Raw genomic sequence first — 26,212 nt, 5'->3', positions numbered from 1 at the left:
GAGTCACTACAGTCCTTCATTCCCTAGCACACCCCTGAACTGAAGGATCTCTCAGCAAAAGACAGACATTATTAGCAGCAGTTGGATTAGAACCTCACTTCTGCAGGGGTGAGGGACTGCCAGGGTCTCCCGTGCATGTTATTACCAGAGACTTCTAACAATACAATAGATTTTAGGTACTTGGTGGCCTAAGTTCTAGTTTGAAAGGAGAATTGCCATGGAATAACCCCAAGACTCCCTTTCATTTAATTTCACAGAAAGCAAAAACATTATGTAGCATTAAAAGCTCCTCTAGCTAACCTTTGCAAACTCTCTTAGTACATCTAGGTGAAGTCAGGACTCTGTTCACTCCCAATTACTTATTCACTCTTCATTTTCATTCTTTTAATTACCCCAAAACTCTCCCACCTAAAGAAATTCAACAAGACACTGCCAAAAAGAGAAAATCCCCAGCACGACTCACTTAAGCTGCCACACAATTCTTAGTCACTTTCCATTCCTGAGTTGAGTTCACCTCAGCCATCTAAAATAAAAAGCTCTATGTTCTAAGCTACCATGCTTCTTTTAAACTACTTTATTTTATTACTCTTTTCCATCCTTCTATGTGCTTTCTATGTTCAGGCTTTGCTTTATCAGACAGCAATCTGTGACCAGTCCTTTTCCATAATTAACCTCACATATTCATAACTACCTGTGGTTGTGGTTTTTTCTTACTCTGGAGCATATCTTCTCATTTTGCTTCATCTCTAGAGTATTCTGTGTTGTGCCCAAAACAGAACAAATAAAAGCCCTGGGAAGCACAGAGTCCCAGCAGGGTGTACAGGTTTGTGTGGTTACTCTGTGAGCATGAATGACACAAAGCCAGGGGAACCTCCCAAAGAGATCTAAAGGAAAACAATGCCAAGAAAAGCCAGGCTCACTCTGAACCATTTCTTGCTGTTCTGGCTCCAGAAACATTTGTCTTGCATGCCACAGCTGAGTCCAACAAGCCCAAGCCCACCCAAAAGTCCAAATCAGACTCGCACCCCTGTCAGCACTGACTCACAGGTCACAGCTGCTGAGGCAAAAAATAATTTCCCTCCCAGCATGGCAACCCAGAGACCCAAGGAAAAGACACAAATTGTCTCAACTGACCACCCCCAAAGCTGAGGTGATGCCTAGCAACAAGGGGAAAATTCTGGGAACAAAACACAGAAGAAAACCTACCTGTTAATTCTGAGGTAAACACCAAGTTGCAAAAAACCTGTATTTTAAACAATCCAAGGGGTTTTGAGAAATTGAGGAACCTGTGTGGTTTGAAAAGCTATGTGCTACAAGGCTTGAATTATCCCAGACAAATGACTACGTGTCACAGGCAGTACAAAACCCACTGACTGGGTAATGGCAGCTCACAGGTGCACAGAAAACCTGCATCTGATCAAAGGTAAAAATAAAGGCAAAATTAGAGCAGGACTGTGAGGTTTTTGGCTTGGAGAACTTTCACATGAATGCCATCCATCACATCCCCTACTATGCATGAACACAATATCAGACCCAGGGAAAATGTCATATTTTATCACCATTGAGGCACTTGACTTTTTTCCACATGTCTGATTGTGTGATTTCCCCCCCCCCGAAATTCCAGCTGCTGTTCAGTCAAACCTTTAAATTATAACACCACATTCAATATTCCATAAAGTGGAGTAGCAATGTTTTAAAGATTATCTGCACAAATAGTAAACATTTCCAAATGCATATGATAATGTTTAGTGAAAAAAAATGAGAAGCCATTGGTGCTTTTGAATCCTATTGTATAATAGTAACTTGTGCATTTACTCTAAAAATGTTGCTGCTACATCTCAGAGCACTTTTATGCTCACTTGTCTTCCTAGAATGTGTGATATGATCACTTCATAACTGTGGAGGGCTCAGGAGAAGTTGAGTGAAACACTAAGTGTGACAAACCAGAAAAGACCCATCCTGGCCTTAAGCTGCAGTACTCAAACTGTTCATAAAAACCTTTACTTCCTTTTCTTTTTCACTTGTGTATATACTTTTCTTCTGAAGATTTCATCATTAATAAAAAAAGCTTACTTAGAAAAAATTAATTTGTTTCAACAGAACAACCTTAACATTATGGAGATAAAATGGAAATAACCAGAAAGATATTTTCCACTGAAATAAAACACTGATACAAAAAATGTAGCAGAGTTTGCAAACTATAGCAGCATATTTCTAAACCAAACACAAATCTGAATTCTGCTCAGATCTCATATTTGCTGGTAGAATGTGCAAGCTTTTTCATCTGATACCTGTACTATCAATTGATCTGCTTTAGAGTGGTGCATATTGAACAAGATCCAAACAAACCACAGAGCCCCTCAAGCAAACCAAGTGGCTTTTGATGTCCTTGTTGACAGTGTTTCATGAGAATTATGAGAAGTGCTGGAGACTCACAATGAGAGACAAAGACAAAAGATGTGGTTGGAAGGCAATAGCTGCCCCTCCTCCTTCCTGCTGGCCATACAGGAAACATTAACGAGCCAGTTAATTAACTGGCCAGTTCACACTGACTGTGAAATCATCACATTTCAATCACTGAATTAACAAGTGCTTGTTTCCTGAGAAACATCCCAGTGAATTTATTCTCTGTAGGAGGTGCTGGCCAGTTCTCTCTCACTGCCACAGAGTCAAAGCTCCAGGAAGAAGATCCAACAGAATCAGCAAATACAAGCAAGGTATGAAAGAGACCATCAGGGCAAAACCCCAAGCACTTGATGCATCTTCCTGGATACTCCACTGCTTTGAACAACAGTAAAAGCATTACTGGATGAGCAATTTGTCCCAGCTCACTGCAGGGCCATGGGGAGGTGGAGAACATTTGCTGTCTGTGCCACTGATGAGCCAGCCTCATCATCCATGATGCGTCACCTCTCAGTTTGCCTTAGAAGAACAAGGGTGTTGTCATGCCCAAGGTGTGCCCAGTGCTAGCAAAAGATGCCTCAAGAGCTTACAGAGAAATAGACTCTGGGCAGAATGCATTGCTGGCATCAGTGTCTCAGAAAAAGAGCCCACCAAACCAAACAAAGCTGATTTCACAAAGGCAAGCGCTTAGGAATGCTCTGTGATTGCAGAGCATGTGTTAAGGCACCACCAGTTTTACTCCGGCTGGGCCTTAAGCAAGGGCTTTATGAATTTTCACAGAGCAAACCTGATCCTATCAGTGCAGTAAGCAAACTCTGATGGCAAAATTCACCAAGCATAAAATTGCTTTCAGCTCTATTTTCTGGAGCAGAGTGGACTAACCTGTGTTGGAATTCAGATTCTTCCCACACCCTCTGACAGGCTGCTTTAGGCTCACACAATGACACCAGGTCCTCTCTCTGAACTGTGCTGTAATTCCCATTCTACATCTAGAGCTGGATTTAGTAGTTCCAAGATCAAGTCCATAAAAAGGGACATTCAGAAATTCTCCACAGGTGAAATGCAAGGGTTGCTGCCTGAATTCCAGCAAATCACATTCTTCAGCTTCTTGCACTGATTCAGCTGAAGGAAAGCCTCACAGGTGCAGCCAGAGACCCAAGTTCCTCTGGAACCCTCCACCATTACTTTGCTCAACCTGTTTCACCCCAGGTGTGAAGAAGAATGCTTTGCATTCACTTCCTTCTTCCTTTCCTGTATTGAAGGAAATGAAGCCACATCCATTCCAATTATTAGTATTATCCAAAACCTTCCCATACTATATAATATATATATTTTATATATATATTCCCATAATATATATTATCCAAAATAATGAGGCATATGGACAGCTAAACATGCACAAACTAATCAGCTTTTGCTGCTGCCTGATAAAGTGTCACACTTATCGTGTTCCCTGATCAGCTGAGCTTATTAGTTCACTGCATATGACAGTCACAAATTTGCATCTATTATACACTGTCTGGAGATTTAAAAGCTTCCTGTTATGCAGAGATTATCCATCAATGGAGGCAATTCTTGAGGGAGAGAAAAGAATATATTAGTTTAGTGCTAGCTTTGCTAGGAAGGCCTTGTTGGATTTATCATCTTAATCTGTTACATTGACTGAAACCATTGCAGCTGTCTTTATCCAGCTGTCTCAGAAGTGATTGGCAATGTATTAGCACTAATTTTACTAAACATTCTTCTGAATCCTTAAGAGCATAAGTCAAATGGATCTTCTTTTTTCTTTGCTTCAGCCATTTTTTCAGCCATTCAGTATGTGCTAGTAAAATCAAAAAGGTACCTGAGCCGGTGTGCAGTACCTTTGGGTGGTGTAGTGCCCGGAAATCAAAAAATCTGCTTCATCCTGCCCATTGGGGAGGGAGAGAGGGAGCAGAGGTGGCAGGACAGAGCAGGCTCTGGCCTCTCTGCAGATCATGGGAAGCCAAGACAATTTACCTTGTTTATTGACCCTCTGAAGAGAGCAATTAGGTCTTAATTCCTTATTTACACCTTAGAGAAATGGAATAAAGGTGAAAATTGTTTCAAGGACTTGACTAGAACTTCTTGGTCTCCATCTCCTCCCCCCAAAACAAGAGCCTACATCATCTCTGCTCCTCCACTGCAGCCAGTGGCTCCCACTGCCCACACTTTTGGTGAAGCATCTGTCCTCTCCTCAAGCATGAACTTCTACATCCTAATGCACAGATGTGCAATCAGTCTCCAAAAATCAATTACAGATAATCTTTATCTAGTTATATAAATATATATATAGATATATATTCCAAGCAGAGGAAGCAACAATTGGAAATTGAAGCCAAATAGTTTATCTTGCAAGCATCAGGGCTAACCCACGTGGGGTTCTACGCTTTTATTTTATTTTCTTGACTGTGCCAGTCTCCTCCTCATTATTCCCTTCAGCCAGGAGAGGGAGGGGAGTGGGGAAGAAAGAGGCTGATACTCATTCCAGCCATGAATCAACAGCAGATAGTACATGAGCATTCAGGCTGGCATCTCCCCTAAACAGAATAATTGTGGCAGCTTCCTTGGCCTCCTGCCACTCCTTAGTCCTGCATGAGAGTCACTGGTGGCATTTGTTTGCCATCCTGCCCTCCAAGCAAGCATGGGCAGTTAGTGTAATTGTGCTCCCTAACAGGCTGAACAGAGGGAATTGGCTGCCCTTTGCTTTCTGCTCAGGTCAGCTAATCCTGCAGGCTGCAGAGACGATGGCACACAGAGCTCACACCAGGCAGGGGTGAGCACAGCACTTGTACAAACTGCCCCCAGATCCGGAGTGGGGAGAAGGAGAGCTGGATTAACAGGGCTGGGAGTGTATGAGCATCCTTCCACACCCTACAGCCATGAAAAGCACAGCTGAGGAATTAAATTCATTCTCCTGATCTGCTCAGAAAGAATTGGATTACAGACCAAAAGCTTTAAAAAATGAGATGGCAACTGGCAGTGCAATTCTCAGTTGGATGTGCAAAGAGTATAAAATCCCTGTTACATTTCTCCATTTCCTTTCCATATTTCCAAGATGCCTAATCCAAACAATGTTTGAGTAAAATAGCACGTAGATTGCAAAGATGACCATGCTTAGGGTGATGTCTTCCATAAATATGTTGGACAATCTAGTGATGTTAATTCAGGCCTTTGGGGCTGCTGCTGAATAAACCCCTGCTTGGGCTAACCACTGTCCCTCCCTTGCTTGTTCCAGCTGCACAAATCCTGACCATCACTGAACCAAATAAAAAGCCGTACCAATCAGAGAGCACTTCTCTATGGCAGCCAGCAAGACACAGGATTTCTGCCAAAAGCATGGATTCTCCATAATGGATTTTTGATAAACAGTAACAAAAAGAAAAACAGCAGAAGCATCTATTTAAGCCTCAGCGACTTAAGTCTCCAAGACTGTGACAAATGAAAGAAATGGAGACAGCAGCAACAACTTTGCTGTGCTAAGCTGTGCTTTAATGCTTGGCAAGAGAATCCTTTGCCAGCTCTGTCTGTCAATCATAAATGCAGAGCCAGGAAACTGCTGGAGACAGGGAAATGTTACCTGCACTGCACAGGGGCAGCCAAGTGCTCCAGCAAATAATGCACCAAAAGGTCACTGCTGCTCATAATTCTGTTCCCACAGCTGGGCTGTGCAGCTCAAGCACTGCCATCCTTGAGCACCAGGGACTTAAGAATCCTTGAAGAATTACTGTAATTTTTCTGGTAAATCTCTTCTAAAACCCACAAACCAAGCAAGAGGAACCAGACCTGCCATATACTACCATTTTTAATGAAAACTATAAGAGATGCTGCATGAAGAAATTAATTCCCTCCAATTTAACAACTGGGAAGCTGAAGCCAAAAAAAAAAAAAAATGAAGACTGCTTTGTGGCTGCCACCCAGGTCCAAACAGCAGCCAGTGGCCTGGAGTCTCACCCCTCTGCTCCACCAGTTTATTCTTCACATTGCATTGCCCCTTGAGACCAAGCAACTAAATATTTATAAGCACAAAAGTATTGAGGAGAGCATTAAAGCAAGAGGAAAAAAAAGAGAAAGAAACAAAATCTTTGCAAATTAGAAACAAACCACCCCTGCTGTTAAATAGTCTGTAACCAAGGGTACTGTGCCATTCTCTCAGGTCTTTTTCACCCAAACTATTTATTTCCAGGGGCTATACAGGTTTAGAGGTTTAATTCAGTCTGTGGAGGTAACAAAAAAGATAAGCCATTCACTGAGACCATTTCCCTTCTCTGTTCATGAGACTTGAGCCAAGCTCTGCCCTGGAGAAGAGGCACCAATCCCTATTGACAGCAAAAACAGAGAGAGATGCAAGTCCCAATTTAATTGTGACTATTTAAATCACTGCAAAATAAACTGTTTTCCCAAGGGCTTCATGAAAGAAAATGGAAGTCAAAACTATTTTTTATTCGGGTAAACAAACTGGAAGAGTAGACAATCTTGTTAATGAAAAACACTGAAAATAGCTGAAAGAATAATGCCAAGAGTTGCAAACAAGACACGCTGTAGAATGTAGAGCAGCAGCTGATTAGCAGTCCCATCTTTATTTTCTAATGGTAATTAGCAGTTTCTTAAAGGAGATGCACATGGCATTTGTTCAAACTAAGCACAGGCTCTGTTTGCTAAAGACGTGGGGCTTCCTCCTTATCTCAAACGTGTTTCCGCACCAGGATGTGCCCTTTCTTAAGGCTGTGTTCTCAAACAACTGCTGCATTTCAACACCACTGGGCTCATTCTCTGAAGTCGTTTAGAATGTCACAGAAAGGAGTATTTTTTAGCATTTCAGCCGTTATCTTTTAGTAAAAAGGAATGCATAATACCAAGAGTATATTTGCCAAGGAAGCTGGCTGATTTATTTGAATATTTGCACAGCTTTTGCAGCAAATCTCCTTCACTGTTTCTTCTGCATTTTCAGATCAGAGGCAAAAAAACCCAAGTATTCCAGTGGCATACAAATGGAGCAAACTGTATTAGTCCCAAAGGAGTGGGGAGGAAGAAAAAAATCTACAAACAAATGCAGGAAGAACAGAAATGAACTTTTTGACTGAGCAAGGGAACAACTTCATGCAATAATGGACCTTACTGCAACAGAATTAGAACAAAGCAACACAATATAAGTTGTCATGCAGCTAAATTAAACGTCAGCAAAAAAGTAATGACTTAATACACCTCCCTGGTGAAGAGTGAGCAGAACACTCAGATTTACAGCATGGTGTGCACTGGAGTCCATGTCTGCACAAGCATCTCACTGCTCACATTACCAGTTATCTCAAGCAATACAGTATTTCTACCCCAAAAGGAGATTTTGCATTTATGTTGGAATTGTCCCTGTGCATCCTAATGCATCCAGCAAACAGAGGCAGCACACGTGCACCTGTGGCTCACTATTCCTTCCAGGGCACATTTCTTTGTTCAACAGAGGCAATAAAACTCCTCACTGAGGTTCTCCAGAATGATGGAACTATTGCTGTCCAAATTCAAACACTTCAAATGGTATGGAGCTTGTCTGGGCAAAAGTCAAATACATATAGAAACAACTTCAGCTTGGAAAAATCCCACAGAGAATTCAATTTGGAGTTAAGCTGGGTCGAAGCAAACCAAAGAATGGAACATGTTCAAGTCTCAAATTTCTTTCTCCCCCTACCTCACCAGGCATGCATATCCCTCACATCTCCCAAATATTTGGGAGAAGGAAGAGCATGAAGGCTGAAAAGCTGCCCTGATCCCCAAAGTTCCATGCAGGTAAGCACAGAAGTCCAAACCATTTTCACAGATAGACATCAGAACAGAAGTGAAAACACCGAAGTCATGGCAGAATAGAGCTGAAAGATGGGAGACAGAAGAACTGAATGCCTTGGAGCTATCTTTTCCACGTTCTGCTTGCAATCTGTATTACCAACTTTTCTGTTGAGACATACCAGAGTTTTGCATATTGTCAGGTATTTGAGGAAGCAAAACATGTCAAAGCACATAATATCACATTTTATCTAGCAGAATGCTTTATTCTACTGGCACAAACATGCATTTTCCTACTTCTTAAATTATATGTGCAGCAGCTGATTAAATGTCTAACTAAACTTTTACTTCGGGCAGATGGAAAATGCTCTAAAAATCATCCATCAAAGAGATGCAGTGAAGGACAGCCAGGGCAGTGAGGGGTATCCACATGTGCTGTGTCCCCCCCAGGGAAGGGGCACTGCAGTTTTCTAGCAGTGACACTTGGGCATTGGCAGGGACTGGTTCTGCAGCAGTGGGGCCCACGGCCATGGGCCCCCAGACTCACACCTCAAGTCCTCCTGGGGCACCATCTTTTCACTCTCCTCCAGAAAATTCCTGTTTTACCTGGTAACACAGTGATGGCCTGCAGGAACTGCAAGGATAAAATCTTCCTTTGTGCCATATTGTGGAAGAGACTATGACAGAAAAGAAACCACCACCCTTTTAAAAGCGGGGCTTTGTTGCAGACATCTTTTCATGAAAAATCCTTTTGATAGGATTCTTCTTCCTGAGAAGCTGGGAGGCTCAGGAACAAAATGTAAATATTGATTATCTGCTGCTGTGGAATGCAACAGGTGCATCTGTGATTGGTCTCATGTGCTTGTTTGTAATTAATGGCCAATCACAGTCAGCTGGCTCAGACAGAGAGCCGAGTCACAAACCTTTGTTATCATTCTTTCCTTTCTATTATTAGCTAGACTTCTGATGAAACCTTCTCTTCTATTCTTTTAGTATAGTTTTAATGTAATATATATCATAAAATAATAAATCAAGCCTTCTGTAACATGGAGTCAGATCCTCATCTCTTCCCTCATCCTCAGACCCCTGTGAACATGGTCACAGGGCTTAAAAAGCATCAAATCCCTCCTGAAACACTTTCTCCACAGACACTCCTGCCTGCAGGGCTCCAGCAAAACTTGTGGAGCCAGAATTCACCAGAAGCAAAGCACCGCAGTGTAGAAGTAGAAAACAAACGCATCTGCTGTTTAACTCAGCTGTTAGTGACCCAGGAAGCTCATTACAGTGTTGGAGGCGTTCCTCTTGACTCTAAGCAGGTGCCTTACAAACACAGCCACAAGTGAACTTGTGGATAAAATCAGGTACTGCAGCCACACACCTGAGGTCTTGGCACCAGACTTAAAATCCTGCACTTTTCCCACATTGCTTGTGCAATACTCAGAAAGAAAGACCAGGCCAGCATGGATTTTGCCACAGGAAGTTTTCATTCACTATGGACTTGTCATGTTCCAAGAGCTCATAAGAAGTCACAAATAGAAGAACACCTAACTTGGTGACACATTCCACACAGAAGCAAACTGGATACACCATCTCAGCTCTATGCTGAAACTCTTCAAAATTAAAATAAAAACATGAATCAATCAAACATAACACTTCAACCATCCTCAGGGTTAGGTGGCATCTAAGGAGACTTTTGGGTTTCATAAGTTTGGCTGGGCCACCCAACCCCTCACTAAGCACCTATTCCAAACTTGGGGTCTTTCTTGTCTGTGAAAGATGGTGAGCAGAATTTGCTGTGGGGATGGGGGTAAAATATTGAAAGAATATCAGTTATAAGTACCTGTGAAATCCTTAACAATCATTCAACAAATGTAACATTAGTGCAGGAAAAGGTTGTGTTGGCTTAGATATAGAGTATCCTACTGGTTAAAATTATTTCTGCTTTATGGTGTTAAAATCTCTCTGTGCAGCAGCATATGAATTTTAAGACTAATTATTTTTAATGATTGTTTGCTTCCAGATGTAATACAACTACTATTACTCTAATTACCCATTATTACTGTAACAGTAGTCAAAAATCCAGCCTTCAAAAGCCACAAACCACTTAGCAAACAAACATTCTTTTCTCACTGGGCAGTGTGCTTTCATTATCTTGCCCTTCACGAAATTACTTACTGCCACTGCCTCATTCTTCACAGATATATTCTGCAGAAAGGAAAAAACCCCAAACAAACAGCTAATCAGGATTACAATTTCTTCCTCTGGGTTTCTACCCTAAGGACCACTGTGTAACTACCCAAACCCGCCCTGCCTGCCCTTCCAGGCTGTGCTCCTGCATTATTTTCCTATGCCATACCCAAGCCAACAGAACAGAAGGTAAAGCAGGCTCTGAGGCACTGATGGAAGAGAAATCTCCTGCCTGTGGAGCAGAAGCTGCTGCTGGGAAAGGTCTCAATGGGCTGTGCACAGCAGAGCCAGAGGTGCTCTCCATCCACAGCAGGACACGAGGCTGCACGAGATGCTCTGCCAGGATGGGGAGCTTAAATCCTGCTTTTATCATAGGATTAGATACTACAACCACTGTGGGCCAGCTGTTTTTTATAAAGAAAAAAGAGGCAGCACAGCACTCCTCTAGGAATACAGTTAGCATGACAAACTCATTTATTCCCAGCAGTTGTTTACCACTCTGTGCCTTTCCTACAGCAAGTGAGAAAAAAGACAGGGTTTTAATGTGGAAATGGCTTAAATGTTGCAGTGGAAAAGGGGGCTGGGGTCTGGATTCACTCCCCTGATATACTGCAGGAATTTTTGTTCATCTCCTGCCCCTCTGCAGTAAGCAGAGATACCAGTGTGCAGTGGGATAATCTGCTCATACCAGGGCTAGTTTAAACCTCATCTGTGTGAGAATTCAGAGTGGGAAGATCTGTTGACCATCATTGTCCAAAGTCATCAATTTCATTGCTTTTCACCAAGGAAGGTTCCAGTCATCCTCCTTCCTGTCCAGCCAACCTGCTGGGGCCACCAGTGTGTGAGTACAGGGTTGTGGCAAGATGAAAGCACCAGTGTCCCCTGGCCACATCCTGCCTCTCAACTCTCTGCAAGGCTCTCCCACCTGCCACCAACACTCACTTATCCTGAGAAGAGGAAATCTGGCCATGAGGAGGAAAAAAAATTAAAAACAACTCAAAACCAGGTGGCTCAGCCAGGTCAGCCCTTGGCTCCAAGGCTGTCACTGCCATCCTGGAAGGGGGAGAGGGTGAAACAGTCCCTGTCCCCAGGCACAAGGGCAGATAAATCACACACCTGAAATGGAAGTAGCAGAAACCCACCAGTAAAAAAACCTGTATTTATATCTAAGAGCAGGAGTTGGTGAGTTTATCTTCATTCATTTAGGTTGTCGTGATTTCCAAAATTGTGTGTCCATGTCCTCCTGTCTCACCAGCTTTGGGAAACCAGGTCCATGCTCAGCCTGTTGAGCCTGGATCAGCACAGCAGCCCTGAGGCAGGGGGTGCCTGATGCCCATTGTTAGAGAGCCCTCGAGCCCCTTCTTGATAACTTAGGCATGACTTAATTGTTCCATTTCTTTTGTGCAAAGAATTCATGTAAATCTGCAATTTGATTTCTAAATCAAGTGTCTTTCTAGTGTGAGCCTGGCACAAGGGGCAGCACCAGGCAAAGGTGTGGCTGGAGTGGGCTCTGATCTCTGGCCCTGCCTCTGCCCCAGCAGATCAGAGCACATTCCAGAATCAATCAGAGCACATTCCTGAATCAGAGCCCATTCCAGCATTCCCTGGCACTGCAGCTCCACAGCTGATGGAATCCTCACCACAGACTGCACTGAGTGTAACTTCGGGTAAGTGAGGGTTGGTTACACAGAGTGAGAGGAAAACTCTCCAGTCTGGATTTACCAGAGGAGAAGCTGCTGGGGAAGCTGAGCAGCCCCATGAGAGCAGCTGAGCTGGGCAGTGCTCTGGAGGGAGCCACAGGCAGGGACACAGCCTGACAAATGGCCTGACACTTGTTCCTCTCGTGGCTGCAGAACGCCCTTTGAGCAGTACCTACAACCCCAGGGAGGAGAAAAGTGCAGAGAAGTAATAAATTATAGCTGTACATATTAGATATGCATACATACATGTATATGGATAGATTTGTCACACATATTTGAGCTGTTGTGAGACTATTCCCCCTAAAAATAACTCTGCAAGGCACAGGAGTTTCAGCAGTCACCTTGCTCTGGATATAGAGAAGGTGGATTTATAGAGTTGTTTTATTTTCACCATGTTTTCTCCATGTTTCATAAAGCAGAACATGGTGTAATTTATTGCTTGTCTGGCATCTTTCACACCAAAAAGATTACAAAAATGTTTCACTGCCAATTACAGTTATCCAGCCTCACTCAAAGGCAGCAAAGCTAACACTGAACTCACACAAACTCACAAGTTCATGGACAGATGAAAGATCTCAAAGCTCAGTTACTTTTCATGGACAGAATCCTAAACATCTTCCTCCTAACCATATCCTTCTCAGGAAGAAAGCTGAAAAGCTCAACAAAAATGGCTTGAAAGGAAATCTCTGAGGCAGGCTGGCTCTGCAAATACATGTAACAGATCATTCCCAGGCATTTCATGCAGGCAGGGGGAAAAAAAGAAGAGAAAAAAAGAATATGGCAACGATGGACCAGAACAATGAGCACAGTTAGAGTCATAGGATAAGAAACACTGGCTAGGGCAACACAGCAGGGACATTTTTAAATGAGCAGGATCATTTTTATTTGACTTAGAAAAGAGAGGATATGACCATCCTCAGCCTGGTGTGGAGATATTTTTATTGCTTGACTTTTCCATGAACCTTTAAAGCTGGTATTTGGACAGTAAGGATATATTTCAGAGATGTATCAATGTGTCTATAGTGTGGCTGGCAGGGACTTGCAGCCCCTCTATTCCAAGCCTCAGGCAATGATGTCCTGGGTGACGTGTGCCTCTGTGAGCCCTGAACATCCATCAGAGGGAGGCAGCTCACAATGCTCATGTGTGACTTCAAAATCCATGAGGTACAGATGGCACTGAGACCTTTTTCCCCCCAAATAATGGGTTATTCTTTTTCTTTTAGAAGATGGCTGAAGCCAGACAATATATAATGTTTTGAAGTCTCGGCTTTAATTAGAGAGCTAAAGAAGCATATCTTCTTTTGTTAAAAGGACAGGCTGCATTGAATGTGGGACAATGAAGCTGCTTCCAGGACAACTACCAGAGATGTTCCTGCAAGGAACTGTGGAGAAGGATGATAAAGAGCTCACTCTTCACAAACATTGCCATCTTTGCACTTTTGTGACTCATCTCCTACTGATTTTAGCACTAAGCAGAAAACTTTAAATGCAAATTGTATTTCACATTCAGTTTTATCAAAGACAACATCCAATGTTAAATCCATAGCTGGTCAATATTTAAACACTTTAAATTCTGAGGAAAAGAAGAGATGTTCATGTGGAAACTTATGGGGCTATTATCACAAAGTAAAATATTATAACACATGAAAGACAGCAGGTCTTTGGGACAGGGCTGGTTTAGTTCTCACAAGTGCTGCTGCTAAGGGTTAGAGCAGATACTTCTTTATTTAATAGAGTTCCCTGCAAAAATATGCCAGTCAAATGCTGTGCCTTGCATTGAGAGATGCCCTTGCCCAGCCCTGCCAGAGAACAGAGTAAACACCATTCAGTCATCCTTGGCTCACAGCAAACAAACCCTAAAACAATCCTAAAGGGCAAACAATCCCAGCAAGCAGCATGATCAGGTTTGTTCTGAAACATCTGCACAAAGACTGCAAGCTTCTGTTTCCCTCTCTGGCAAAAAAGACAACACAAGACCTGGCAAAGACCACCCCTGGTGTCCTGAGCCACAAGGATGAAATGACCCATGCTGCAAGGAAATGTAAACAAGCAAAAAGAGATGACAAAAATCTTCTGTTTCATACTGCAGCCTAAGTGTGACGGTTTTCACAGGAGTCTTAGGATCAGACGAAAATGTTGACTCCATATTTCAGAAGGCTTGATTTATTATTTTATGATATATATTACATTAAAACTATACTAAAAGAATAGAAGAAAAGGTTTCATCAGAAGTCTAGCTAATAATAGAAAGGAAAGAGTGATAACAAAGGTTTGTGGCTCGGACTGTGTCCAAGCCAGCTGACTGTGATTGGCCATTAATTACAAACAAGCACATGAGACCAATCACAGATGCACCTGTTTCATTCCACAGCAGCAGATAATCAATATTTACATTTTGTTCCTGAGGCCTCCCAGCTTCTCAGAAGGAAAAATCCTAAGGAAAGGATTTTTCATGAAAAGATGTCTGCAACAGCCCAAGTTTTCTTGACTACAGATTTTAGAGTAGATTTTCAAAGGCTGGTGTCTAAAAGAACAAATAACCATCTTGTCAATGCAACCTCAAAGGCTGTATCTGAAAAATAATGCAGAGAGGGTTTGGCTAAGGCTAGCTTGGAAATGCAACCTCTGGGGGATCTGCTTTTTCATGAAATTTTAAAGACGCACATAAAATAGCAGTTTAGGTTGTGTGCTTAGAATTTTGTGGATTCAAGCAAGAGTAAAAAAACCACTTTCTTTGTACCCATTTGTTACTTAAAAGAGTGAGCCCTGGCAATCTAGATACTTGAAAATAGCATTAACCCGAACCTGGGCAAAAATCCTTATCTTCCCCTCACCCAAGGTGTTTGCTGGTTCTTTGTCCCAGCAGTCAGTCTACATTAACTGAAGGTGCCCTGAATTTCAGAAAAATGTTATTTTCCTTGAGTGAAACAAAATTTTACTTAAGGATGGAAGTTTTCAGAGTTGGGCACTTAGCTTCAGGGCCAGCAGTCTTGGGCGCACTGGTTGAGGCTGGAATTTGCTGCTGGAGAACACAGGCCGGAGTTTGTAGCAGCTGCTGGGGCCCTCTCTGGGCAGAGCTGGGGGTCCCTGGTGCTGCTGGAGCTGAAGCAACCAGTGTTACTCTTCCCAAAGGAATCATTCCTTCCTGTGCCAGAATTCCCCACCCCTGTCCTCTCAGCAGTTTCTGTGCCCTGCAGGAACCCCTGGGCTTTGGTACCCAGAGTGATGGGCTGGAGCAGAGGCAACCTCCAGCAGAGCCAAACTGGGCCCAGACTGAATCCCAGTGACAAAACTAGCACAAATCACCCTGCCCTGAGGACAAACAGCATCACTGTCTCAGTCCAAGCATCCTCAGGATTACTTAATTCTCACAATTTCACTATTATTCACATTATTCCACTTAATCTTGTAATTATTTACCTCCAAAAACAAAACCCAAAAAAAAGCAATGAAGCGCCTCAAACAAAACCAGAATGTTTCAGTTATTCCCTCTTGCCAGTTCATACATCACATGCAGCCTTGCTTTCATTTCCCTGCCTCAAAAATCATCCAATTTACTGCAATGCTGCACAAAATAAATCATTAACTTTATAGAGCAACAAAAGGACATTTAATGAGTCAAAGACAATATTGCATTACCAAAACAAAGATTAAAGGAACTCAATTGTTCACTTAAAGTAAGATTTGAAAGCTTTACAGAGCCCAAGAAAAAAAAAAGCCATACATGAAGGAAATACAATAATTCTAACCATAGAAATACAAATGTTTTTGGTAGAAAACATAACAGGGCTTTTTGAAAGAAGATCACTGAATGAAAGCAAGAGAAGCAAAAACTGGATGAAAGGAAGAAAGGATGAGACAGATGAAAGAAGAGATGAGAGCTGGGTGAGAAAACAGGAAGGTCATTCCTTTATCTACACTTGCTAACTTCAGTGCTCAGAAACAAAGGCAGCAACTGCTCTTCGCAAAATTGTCTCCAAGGACTCTGGAGCCCATTTGGTGATATTTTTAAAAATAGTTGGAAGAAAAAGAAAACTACATTCTTTAATGTCACTCAGCAGTAGTTCTGCAGCTGGGGATTTCTGTTCATACAATGGTTTTAAGTTTTTTCTGCTCTAGTTATTTCATTACAACCACAGGATTTATTACATGGTAATTCCCAGAGCTCTTATAAATCTATTTGGGAATAGGAGGGGAGTTGTCTTATGATTTCAGTCTGGCAACAAATTTTCCATATAAAATTTAATCTATTGTATCTCACTTTTGTATAATCAGATCATTAAAATGCATTGCTAACATGTAAATCTGAGCTAACCTCATTACCATAATTATGCTCCATAATTATTGAATAAACAAGCATTCTAGAGTTTCTGAAGTCTGCTGAGAACGCTTTTCCAGTTTGGGAGTGGCTTTAATTATGTGCTTCCTAATCATTATTATAAACGTTGGTGGCAACCCTGCTATGTGATTGTTTTAAATGCTGTTCCTGATCAGACTGGCAAGGAGCAAAGGTTTGTGTGTTGTGAGCACACCAGGCAGATCCCTCAGTCACATCCTGCCTGCCAGCCTCCATGTCAATTAGCATTATTGTTTAATTTATAGACAGGCCTTTGCTCACAAGCCTTCATGCATTTCCAGGAATTACAGGCAATGAGTCAAATTCTGCTTTTCCCTCTGGAAGGAGAATTAGTGAGTGAACACCTCTGTGTGTGACATAAGTTTATTTGATGCAAAGTGTTCTGAAAAAACATGCTCACCATAGGTTTTACACCTGCACTGCACAGATGCCCAATGAAACAGCTTTCAAATGTGCTGCCTACTGGGTATTTATTCTCTTTTTATTTCCCTTTTTTTTCTTTTTTTTTTTTTAGTGGTTTGGAGGTGGTATTTTATGATAGGTAAATGTTATACAATAAATGAGGCATAGGGTAAACATCAGATCCCCAGCCAACACAAGCAGCGCCACTGAAGCTAATAAACTTTTGCCAATGTATGGAAGATTCAGTCCATTACCTTGGGAAGCCATCACAAGCAGAGCCCTGCTGACTTCTGCAAGCCAGTTTCATCTTTAATGAGCAGCACGTTGTTCTAGGACTGCCATTGTCAGAACATGCAGCCACATCTTGATCCAAACAGGAAATGGAAAATTACTGTTTTTGCAGGTCCCCAGGAAAAGAGATCCACAATCTGTGACAGATCTGACCTTAGGACAAATGACTCATAAATTATCAATAAGGTCTTGCAAACATTTGAGTGTCCTTGACCCAGAGTGATATAAGCAGAAATACCCACGATATTGACCTTTTCTCCTTTTATAAGAGATTTTGTTTAGGACACCTAATTAAAGCTTGTCTATCTTTAAGAAGGTCAATAACAGCCACTTATACAAATTTTCAGAGTGAAAATTTTAAAAAAATGTGTTTGATGTATGCATTAGAAAAAGCAAGTATAAAAAGTGTGGCAGGCATACTAACAAACCTGCTAGAATAGAACAAACAACAGATTAACACCACCACTACAGCTCTCCACAGCTCAACAGAAAATATAAATCACATACCCTGGCAAAGGTCTTTCCATCCTAAAAAACCCTCTTAAAAAAAAAAAAATCTCAGCCAAACAGCCCAAAAATCAGATTACTTTAGTGCTTTTTTATTGAGTCCCAGGGCTCAACTGATTTTCTAATAGCAAACAGGAGAAAAAGAGACTGAAAATGCCCCATCCCTCAGAGGGTGGCTCTCTTTCTCCAGTCCTTTATAGTAACATCTCCCAGCAGCCTGTCCTGTGCATATTCAGTCTCTGAGGGCTGCTTCCCCAGAAAGTGAACTAGAAAGGAAGCTCAAATTAGATTCAGGCAGTGATGAACATTACCATTTTGGTGAGCTGAAGCTTGTCAAGCTCTCTTATCCTTTAGGTGAACATCACATTACTGGACCATAGGACAAAGATTTGATGTGAAATTACACTTCACTGTGCATTTATAGGACAGACAGACTGTTTTATCTTAGATGGGGGAAGAAAGATCAGACCTTTACAGAAAAGAAAAAAGGATTATTCACATTCACTGACAATAGCATCACCTTGTAGGCAAAGACCAGCACTTTTTTCTTCTATGTATGGATTTTGTGCCCTTCTGCACAACCTTTTTTTAAGAGCATTGGAAAGAAAAGTGACAGGAGTAAATACCAGTGAAATAAATCATTTGCTCTTAAGGAATTCAAGATATAGAACAAGAGAAAACTTCAGTGATACAAGAAATATATTCACAGAAACATGTTAACTTGGGAATTAACCACAAGGAAATAGGAAATAAGGTTAGGAAAGGTTAGGAAATAAGCCTCGAGCTAAATTTAAATACCATTTAAATCCTGTTAAATCCTGAGTCCATCCTTTTCTTACACAAGAATTTCCAGTGCAAGGAAGCTGGTAGGGGAAAAGATAAGATCAGTGCTTTGTTCAGTGGAAAATCTCAGCACAATGCAGGGCTTAGAGCCCTCACGAGGAATGGCACTGACTAATAACAATAATGCTTTTCATTTCTGTAGTGCTTTTCAGTAGAGAATCCAGAACAACTTTCAACTGTCCATTTATTAAACTTCACTATTGAAATTATATGCATGTGCACATTTTGTAGATTAAAAGAAAAGGCACATAAAGATCTGGGGCTAGATTCCTGTGTGAGAAAGGCAAAACAGCATGGTAGCTTTGTGTTTTTCTGGCAAGAATGCTCTTCCTCCCTTTTTCTGCAACCAGAAACAGCTATTCCCTTTTTCTGCAACCAGAATCTTAGATCTCCACCTGCATTGTACCATGGCTTAAACAGTCTGGATTGGCACATTTATTTCTTTGGTGAGGGGCAGAATTGGTTTCACCATCCCTCAGGAAAGCCAAACTCCCATCTCCTGTCACGTCACACAGCCTGGGGACCCCAGGAGAGCACAGGATGGTTCCACAGGGATACAGATTTCTAAAAGAAGCAGAAAGCCCCATGACTGAGGAGACACACTTGCTGCCATTGTTCAGAGACAGGAGGTGAGTCACAGGGTGAGGAAGAGCAGAGGGAGTGAGCAGGATTTCAGGATTTGCCCTCCTCAGCAGGCAGAGCCCAGATCCCTGCAAAGCTGCCTCTGTCATGGGAGCCTTTGCTGGAGCTGGAGCACTCAACTTAAAAGAATAAAAAGTTTAAAAAAAAAATCAAAACAAAAACAATCCTCTGTTATTTAGAGGTTCATTTTAGCTGGAGCCACTGCAGACCCAGCTCCAATCCCTTCACACGATGAGAGAAGCAGCAAAGAGCAGCTCAGAGCCAGCAGCCAGTGACAGGGGAGGAAGGGAACCTCCTACATCTGCATCACAGAACATACAGGGATCCTCAGAAAAAGGACAAGCAACAACAAATCATTGCCCAGTGCATCATCTTGGCCACAAGATCAGTGTGTTTCAGGGTGCAATTTAACAGCAAACGTAGATTAGGGAGGTGGCAGGAGCAGCTCCAGCAAGGACCCAGGCGGCCTGGCTGCTCCCTGTGCCTGGTGCAGATGGAGCCAGAGGAGTGGGCCCAGCTGAAGAGCTTTCTCATGCTGGGAAACCAGCTTGTTTGCTCCTCCTCTGCTCAGGGAGCTTACAGGCTCTTCCTTATCGCTGGAATACTGTCCCTGTGTCCCCATGGAGCCTCTGTGACAGCTTTTGTCACAGATAAGACGTAGGCATGCAGGCAAACACTCACTATCATCCCATGCATTCCATTTTCTCAAGTGCAAACCAGGGCTGATTCATCAGTAAAACAGACATTCCTTGAATTGCAAATCTTGCATCTCTAGGTGCAGACACGCCCAGTCCCTGACACAAGAGGGGCCATTCTTTCACCTGTCTCTAGAGCCGAGCCGGGAGAGAAGAAGAGAAGGGTCTTTGAGCAAGGGCACTGCACAGGGTGTGAAGCCACCACAGCACCTTCCATCTCCTGTCTCTCCTTCAGCCTTCACTCACAACCAGCAGGACAGCGGACACAGCCAAGAGAAGCTCCACCACACCAGCTCACAGGATCTCTAACAACCCTCCTCTGACTCCAGGCAGCAGATTGCACCAACTCAATCCATGCCATGAATCACTGGGATGAGAATCCTGAGCTGGCCTCACCTTTTCTTCTGCCTTCATCTCAGGATGAAATGTGCACTTTATATTGGATGTTTACAGCCTGACCCTGGGGTGAAACACACACAGGGACCTTCCCACTGGCCTGGAGATTATTACAAGATGATGTTCGGAGCACCAAATTTAGTTTCAAATTATGTTTCACTGGCATTTTTATTTCAGCTGAGATGTATCTTTTTTGGGGGAGGTAAAAAAAAAATTAAGGAACTGAAATAGCCCTTCTGTCCCAGCTGAAACCTTCTGTTTCCTTTCTGAAATTACCCTCTGTCCCCACCTTCTTCCTTTGTCTATCTCTCAAGTGCAAAAGAGCTGTTATTCCACACTGCACATTTATGACACTTGACTTCAGAAAAAGAACTACAAACCTCTCTTCCTGAAGCAGCACTAAAACAGTTAATTACACTAAGCTAGTTAATAGCCTTTCATCATCAAGGACTGGTTCTTCTGCACACACACAGGGACAGAATCCATTTATTTTTTATGTATATTCTTTTATTTATCTCACTCCTACCAGCTGTATGATAATTTATTCTCTGACACTCTTCTTAACTCATGAGTTCATTTAAAGTGCGATAACAGAGAAAATACATTAACAGTTTGAGAGAATAAAACTTTTCTGAAAATGGAATCCAGCACTTCTACAAATACAGAATTTACACATTTGCACTCAGCTTAATTAATTTAATCTATACAGGAATTACTCAAGCCATTCAGAGGGGCACAGTATATATGCTGATAGCTAATTATCATCAATTTAGACAGGACAAAGCCAGAAAACTGCCTCAATATGAGAGATGTGCTGGGACTGGCCAAGGAATGAGCAGAGAAGCCCATGGTGACAGGAGCTGCTTTGAGGTGCCTGGGATGAGGGCTCTCAAGCCAAGGCTCCACTGTAATGAAGGAATGGACCCCTCTTCCCTCCATTTATCCCGGCACACACATCCCACGTTCGGCTCATTGATCAGCTGAAGGTTGAACCAGCTTGGGAAGGGTTGGCTGAGCAGTGTTGGCAGCCAGGGGAGGGCTGGGGGCAGCTTGGCAGAACCTGAGCACCTCACGTCACCACAGCAGCTCACGTCACCACAGCGTTAGAAAACCTCCGACTGCTTTAAATAGTACATTTCTAGGATCTCAAAAAAAAATAACTGGGAGTCTTTTTGCCACGCCTTTCCACTATGTGAGAGCAACAACCACTTCTATCTTTTTCCTGGGGGAGTGAGTTGGCAAAGGAAGCATCTCCTTTATCCTGCCAGGGATGCAGCAGCCCCAGCCCCGCTGCTCCTGCCCCGGGACATTAAAACCCCGAGCTAATAGATAGAAGGGGTGGGGTTTGCTTTTTGTTTTTAACTAACAAATTTTTCTTCTCCCCATTCTCCTTTTTCCTCAGCCTCTTCTGTGTAATTAAGAGCAATTAGAAGAGAATTAGCCAGGAAAAAGCCATCAGATTCTCAGGTAAAGCAGCCACTGGGCAGAATCACTTCCAGATCTCAGTATGAGCCCTCAGCTGCTCTTTGGAAATGGCTTTTCAGAAGAGGCAGCTCCGAGAGGAGCAGCCAGGACTGGAGGGACAAGTGCTGGAAGCGCTGCCAAAGTGCGAACACATCAGCTGAGAACACATCAGCTCTGCCCCAGAGACACCTGTGGGGCAGCTTGTGGGACAGGCAAATCAACAAAGGAAAACAGGGACCTGGAAAAGTTAGGAAAGGACACACACATCCCCTCACAATCCATTGTAACAATCATTATTATTGATTTTGCTGCTGCCTTTAAGGGAGGCATCTATTACAGGAACCAATAGTTAATGAAATCAGAGAAGCACATGTGCTTTACCATAAACACTCCAGGACAATTGCCCATCACCAGCCATCATTACAACTTCCTGCATTCAACCACAACCTGGAAATAACATTTCAATAGTGATGCTGCTCTTAGCAAACATGTAGGGGGAAAAGAAAGAGTCCTTATTCCATTCCTACTCAAAACAGGTCAGTTTTCACCAGGAGCACTGAATAGAAACATTCTCTTTCCACCAAGAAGCATTGCTTGCACAGCTAATTATATGCTGTAGTCAATACCCCAGTGGAAGATTTGGAGTCCCACAATGTATAAAAGATTATTTCAGTCTTCATGTTCACCTGTCATGGCCCTGCTTATAAACTGTTAATTTGATACAGCACTTAGAAGTCAAATGCTTCTCAGTTTTAAAATCATAGCTCTACTAGTCAGTATCCTGTAGCTAAAAGTTTCTCCATGTATTTTTATAAAGCTGCAAATCATAGAATGGAGTATACAGGGCATATTTTTTTCTGGAAAATAAATTTAAATTATTTTCCTCATATTTCAGAAGTGTCTGCAAAAAGTATCTTAAAAACTTGAATCTTTGTTTTCTTGTTTTCAAATTAATGTGAAACATGGGCACAAGTTTCTTCTTTCCAGGTAATGTCAGTGGAGATCATTACTGGACTCCTAAACCTGAAAGTCACCTGCCACAACCTCGACTCAGAAAGAAGGTGAAGTGTTCAACCTGAACTCTTTCACAAAGGCTTTTAACTACAATTCTCTCAAAATTCCTGCACACTTTGTCCAAAACAAGGTTTTTGACTTCAGCTGTTACACAGTTAAACAACATAGCTACCAGTGAGCTTTTTCAGATTAGCTCTGTGTACCAAGTAGAAGATCAAAATGCAAAATCATTTTATTTGATTTACTCTGAAATCAGGCTCCTGGGGTTTTTCAGGTTAAAGAGGCAATTTCTGAAGTTCTGTTTGTATGTCATATAAAATTGCTGCACTTTAGTGCAGTTCTTATTCTCCAAAATACAATGTCACAAACACAGAGCTGGTACTATCATGAAAATCAGGCAGCAGGGCAGACCTATCAAGCACTACATTATACTCCATTTCAAGTAGCATTATGGCAAACCTCAAAGGAATTTTATTAAACATAATAGGCTTTTTAAAAACAAAATTTTAGAGAAAGAATACGTTTCTATTAACCAGTACTGTTCTGTTTAAAAGTCACAAAGAGATCCCACAATCTATTCCGTTCTGCCAGTTCTCAGAACCACTTCCATAGAACCATTTTTTAGATCCAGAGCTAGCCAAAGCCACCAGGTTTAGACATAATGTATCACCCCATTTCCACAGAGCACCTCAGTGTGTGATAGTTTAGGCCCATTTAAGACTGCAAATCTGGACTGCTCTGCCCAAGCGGTTTTACAATTGAGGAAGCAGGAAGGTGGGAAGTGGAGCTGTACCCATCCATATTCCATCTCTGCTCTGAAAAAGAACAAGCTCAAAGCCAGACCATCAGGACACCCTATGCAAAATCCCTGTAATGTGTGCACTGGCACACGTTTTAAATCATGACAGTCCTGATGCCATCTGTGCCAGTGCTTTGTCACACTGCTGCTGGCTTTCTGCTCTCAGCAGCTCCCCTTATTTGTGTGCTTGTGTGGAGAACTCCAGCATGTCCTCCTGGGCACCAGGACACAGAGTGAAGAAAGCCTTTAGCAAATCAATCCTAAAGTGATTTATTTCCAAGTGGCAGATACCAAGCAGGCAGTGTATATTTATCATTTGGACAAGGCCTTAATAAAGATAGATTTGAACTAGAAGTCTTCCTAAGAAACAGCTTCAGCTGGAGACACATGCCAAAGCTCCCCTCACTGTTTAATTAGACTCATATGCTTCAGCTGGCCTTTAATATTCATGATGTTTGCTTTCACCTATGAATATTACAACTAGTTCTCTAAAACTGCAGGTTGTCCAGTCCAAACACATTAAACCCTTATGAGATATCTATTGATTATCAGTGTTGGAAAAAATATTGCAAATCAATATATTCTCCCTAAGACAGTAATTGACATATATTTATAACCTCAATAAAGGTATTTTAAAATATCTTGTTAAAATAACATGAGCAATACTGAGTCCTGTGAAAGGCCCAGATAAATTAGCAGTCTAGGACAGTCAGAGCATTGCTTTAAAAGAATTTCTTCTCCTCTTCAGAAACTGAGTAGTGTAAAATTAGGGTGGGGGGTAGGGAAGGAGAAGGAAGCAGAAAATACACTAAGCCTCCTTTTATCTATACCTAGATAGCCATCCATCATATAAATCATCTATTATTTACTGTATTTACAATATTTTCTGTGCTGCATGGTAGTTTCCCAGTTTCTTTGAGACTAACCTAGAGCCAACCCCATCTTCTCACACTGATGATATTTCTTTCAAGTCAGTGGGAGGACACAGGTTGCAGAAATGAGGTTGAGCTGCTCAGAGGGATTTGGACGCACATTGCATCAAAATGAATGAGAAGTAAACCTTCTGCATGCCTTGAAAATCTTATTTGCTCCTCTGAACTTAATTCAGCTGTACAAGTTCTCTCTGTTCAGGGGCTCAGTAATATTTTACCTATTCCTTTATGCAGAGCTGCCAGAGCATAGTGTGCTCTGTGGCTATGTCTATTTGCCTTGTGAAATACAACCATAACAAACCTGAGGCTAATGTCAAATTTCAGCTATAAATAACTCCATACTAGCAACTGACTGCTCAGTGCTCCTGCCCCACAGATGTAATGTGAACCAGGCACTTTGCTCAAGCACTCTGCCATCAGCCAGGAAAAACCTTTCTGAAGTCAAAGGAACTATGTGGAATAAACCCACTTCAAGGGCAAAGGAAAACACTTCAAAAAAGACCAGGAGGGAATGTCTGATCTGTGATTTCCGAGACACCAAACCCACTATTCCACTAAAGCCAAAAAGCCGCCTTAATATTTCTTCCCTCCTCTCCACAAGGGAAGGTTAGAAGAGCCTCTCTGGGGACACAACCTGCCAAGCAAGGATGCCAGGCCACTGGAAAGGGGCACAGAAATTAGCCATGTCCCTCTCCCATTCACACAATTCCTACAAACACCAACTCAATCACCCAAATGGAGAGCAGAGGCACACTGCACCAGGCAGCAGCACCACCACCCATTGCTGTGGATGGTAGGAACATCTCTATAAACTGGAAGCCATGTTAAATTCAGATACGACTTCTTAAAAACAGACACATAAAACCATTTTTTCAGTTTCTAATGAAAAATAAGCTTTTTGCTGGCATGCTTCCTCCAACCCTTTTTCAACTGAGAAATCCACACAAGGGCCATCCAGAAATGCTCTTTACCCCAAGAGCCTCAAACACGTTTTAACACCCTGTATTTCAAATCAGTTATGCAAATAAACATTTCTTCAAGGTGACTGCCTGGGGACCATCTCCAGAAATCCATGTTTTCGTAAACCTTTTAGTGCATTTCAAAGTAGGACAAGTGTTAATGGCTCTGATCAATATTGTGTTGTAGCACATCTCTTAATAGAGAGATCATAAAAAACCAAGAAAATCTCAGAAGAAAGTGTAAGGCTAAAACACACATCTGAACATTCTCTTGGGAAAGGGGAGGCAAAGGAAAATACAAAGGATGAAGTTCCCTGCAAGGTAAGAAAGGAAATCAAACAGTTTTCCATGTTACCACAAAGCCCACTCAGATGCACAAAAACACATCAAAAAGAATTTGTAGATAATTTAGCCAAAGCTCCTACCTGTGTGTTGCTCAGTAGTTCCCCCAAGGTATCACAGCAGAAAAAGGCGCCCAAAGTGCAGAAGGACCTCCCTTAAGTTGGGGTGGAATTTGACTAAGGACTTCCACCTGATTCTCATGTAGGAACACAGCTGAAAGACTTTAATGGGCCGGGTAATTTGCACTTTTGGATGATCAGATGCCACCTGACAGATTTTCAGCTTTCCTTGATGCACCTGTGTTAGACAAGAATGAGAACACAGGTTTGTTAACTTAAGCTAAATGCCTCAAGGTAGAACAGTAGTGAAAAGGAACTTTTACAAAATACATTTTATTTTTCTCCTAATTTATAAAAAAAGAAATATATATTATTGGGACAGCACTGAAACTCTGTAGCATTTATCTCAACTTGGTAATTTTAGAAATTA

General features: G+C 42.1%; 2 long non-coding RNA genes across 2 annotated transcripts in view; both read right to left on the bottom strand.

Moving 5' to 3' along the window:
- LOC135447734 (uncharacterized) overlaps positions 1-25,949 on the bottom strand; it is a 114,853-nt gene extending 88,904 nt beyond the window's left edge. Inside the window, exon 1 of the long non-coding RNA XR_010440281.1 lies at positions 25,807-25,949. This is a non-coding gene — a long non-coding RNA (uncharacterized LOC135447734). The remainder of the gene's footprint in view (positions 1-25,806) is intronic.
- On the bottom strand, positions 7,502-15,179 carry LOC135447735 (uncharacterized). The gene is made up of 3 exons (XR_010440282.1): positions 15,020-15,179; positions 8,800-8,870; positions 7,502-8,361 (listed from the first exon to the last, which is right to left on the bottom strand). It is a non-coding gene; the product is annotated as an uncharacterized LOC135447735 (long non-coding RNA).
- Positions 25,950-26,212: the final 263 nt, after the last annotated feature.

This window comes from Zonotrichia leucophrys, chromosome 4A (assembly GCF_028769735.1).
Source record: "Zonotrichia leucophrys gambelii isolate GWCS_2022_RI chromosome 4A, RI_Zleu_2.0, whole genome shotgun sequence".
NCBI classification, from domain to species: Eukaryota; Metazoa; Chordata; class Aves; order Passeriformes; family Passerellidae; genus Zonotrichia; species Zonotrichia leucophrys.
The sequence above is the reverse complement of the archived record's forward strand: the minus strand, read 5'-3'. Positions and strand labels throughout refer to the sequence as shown.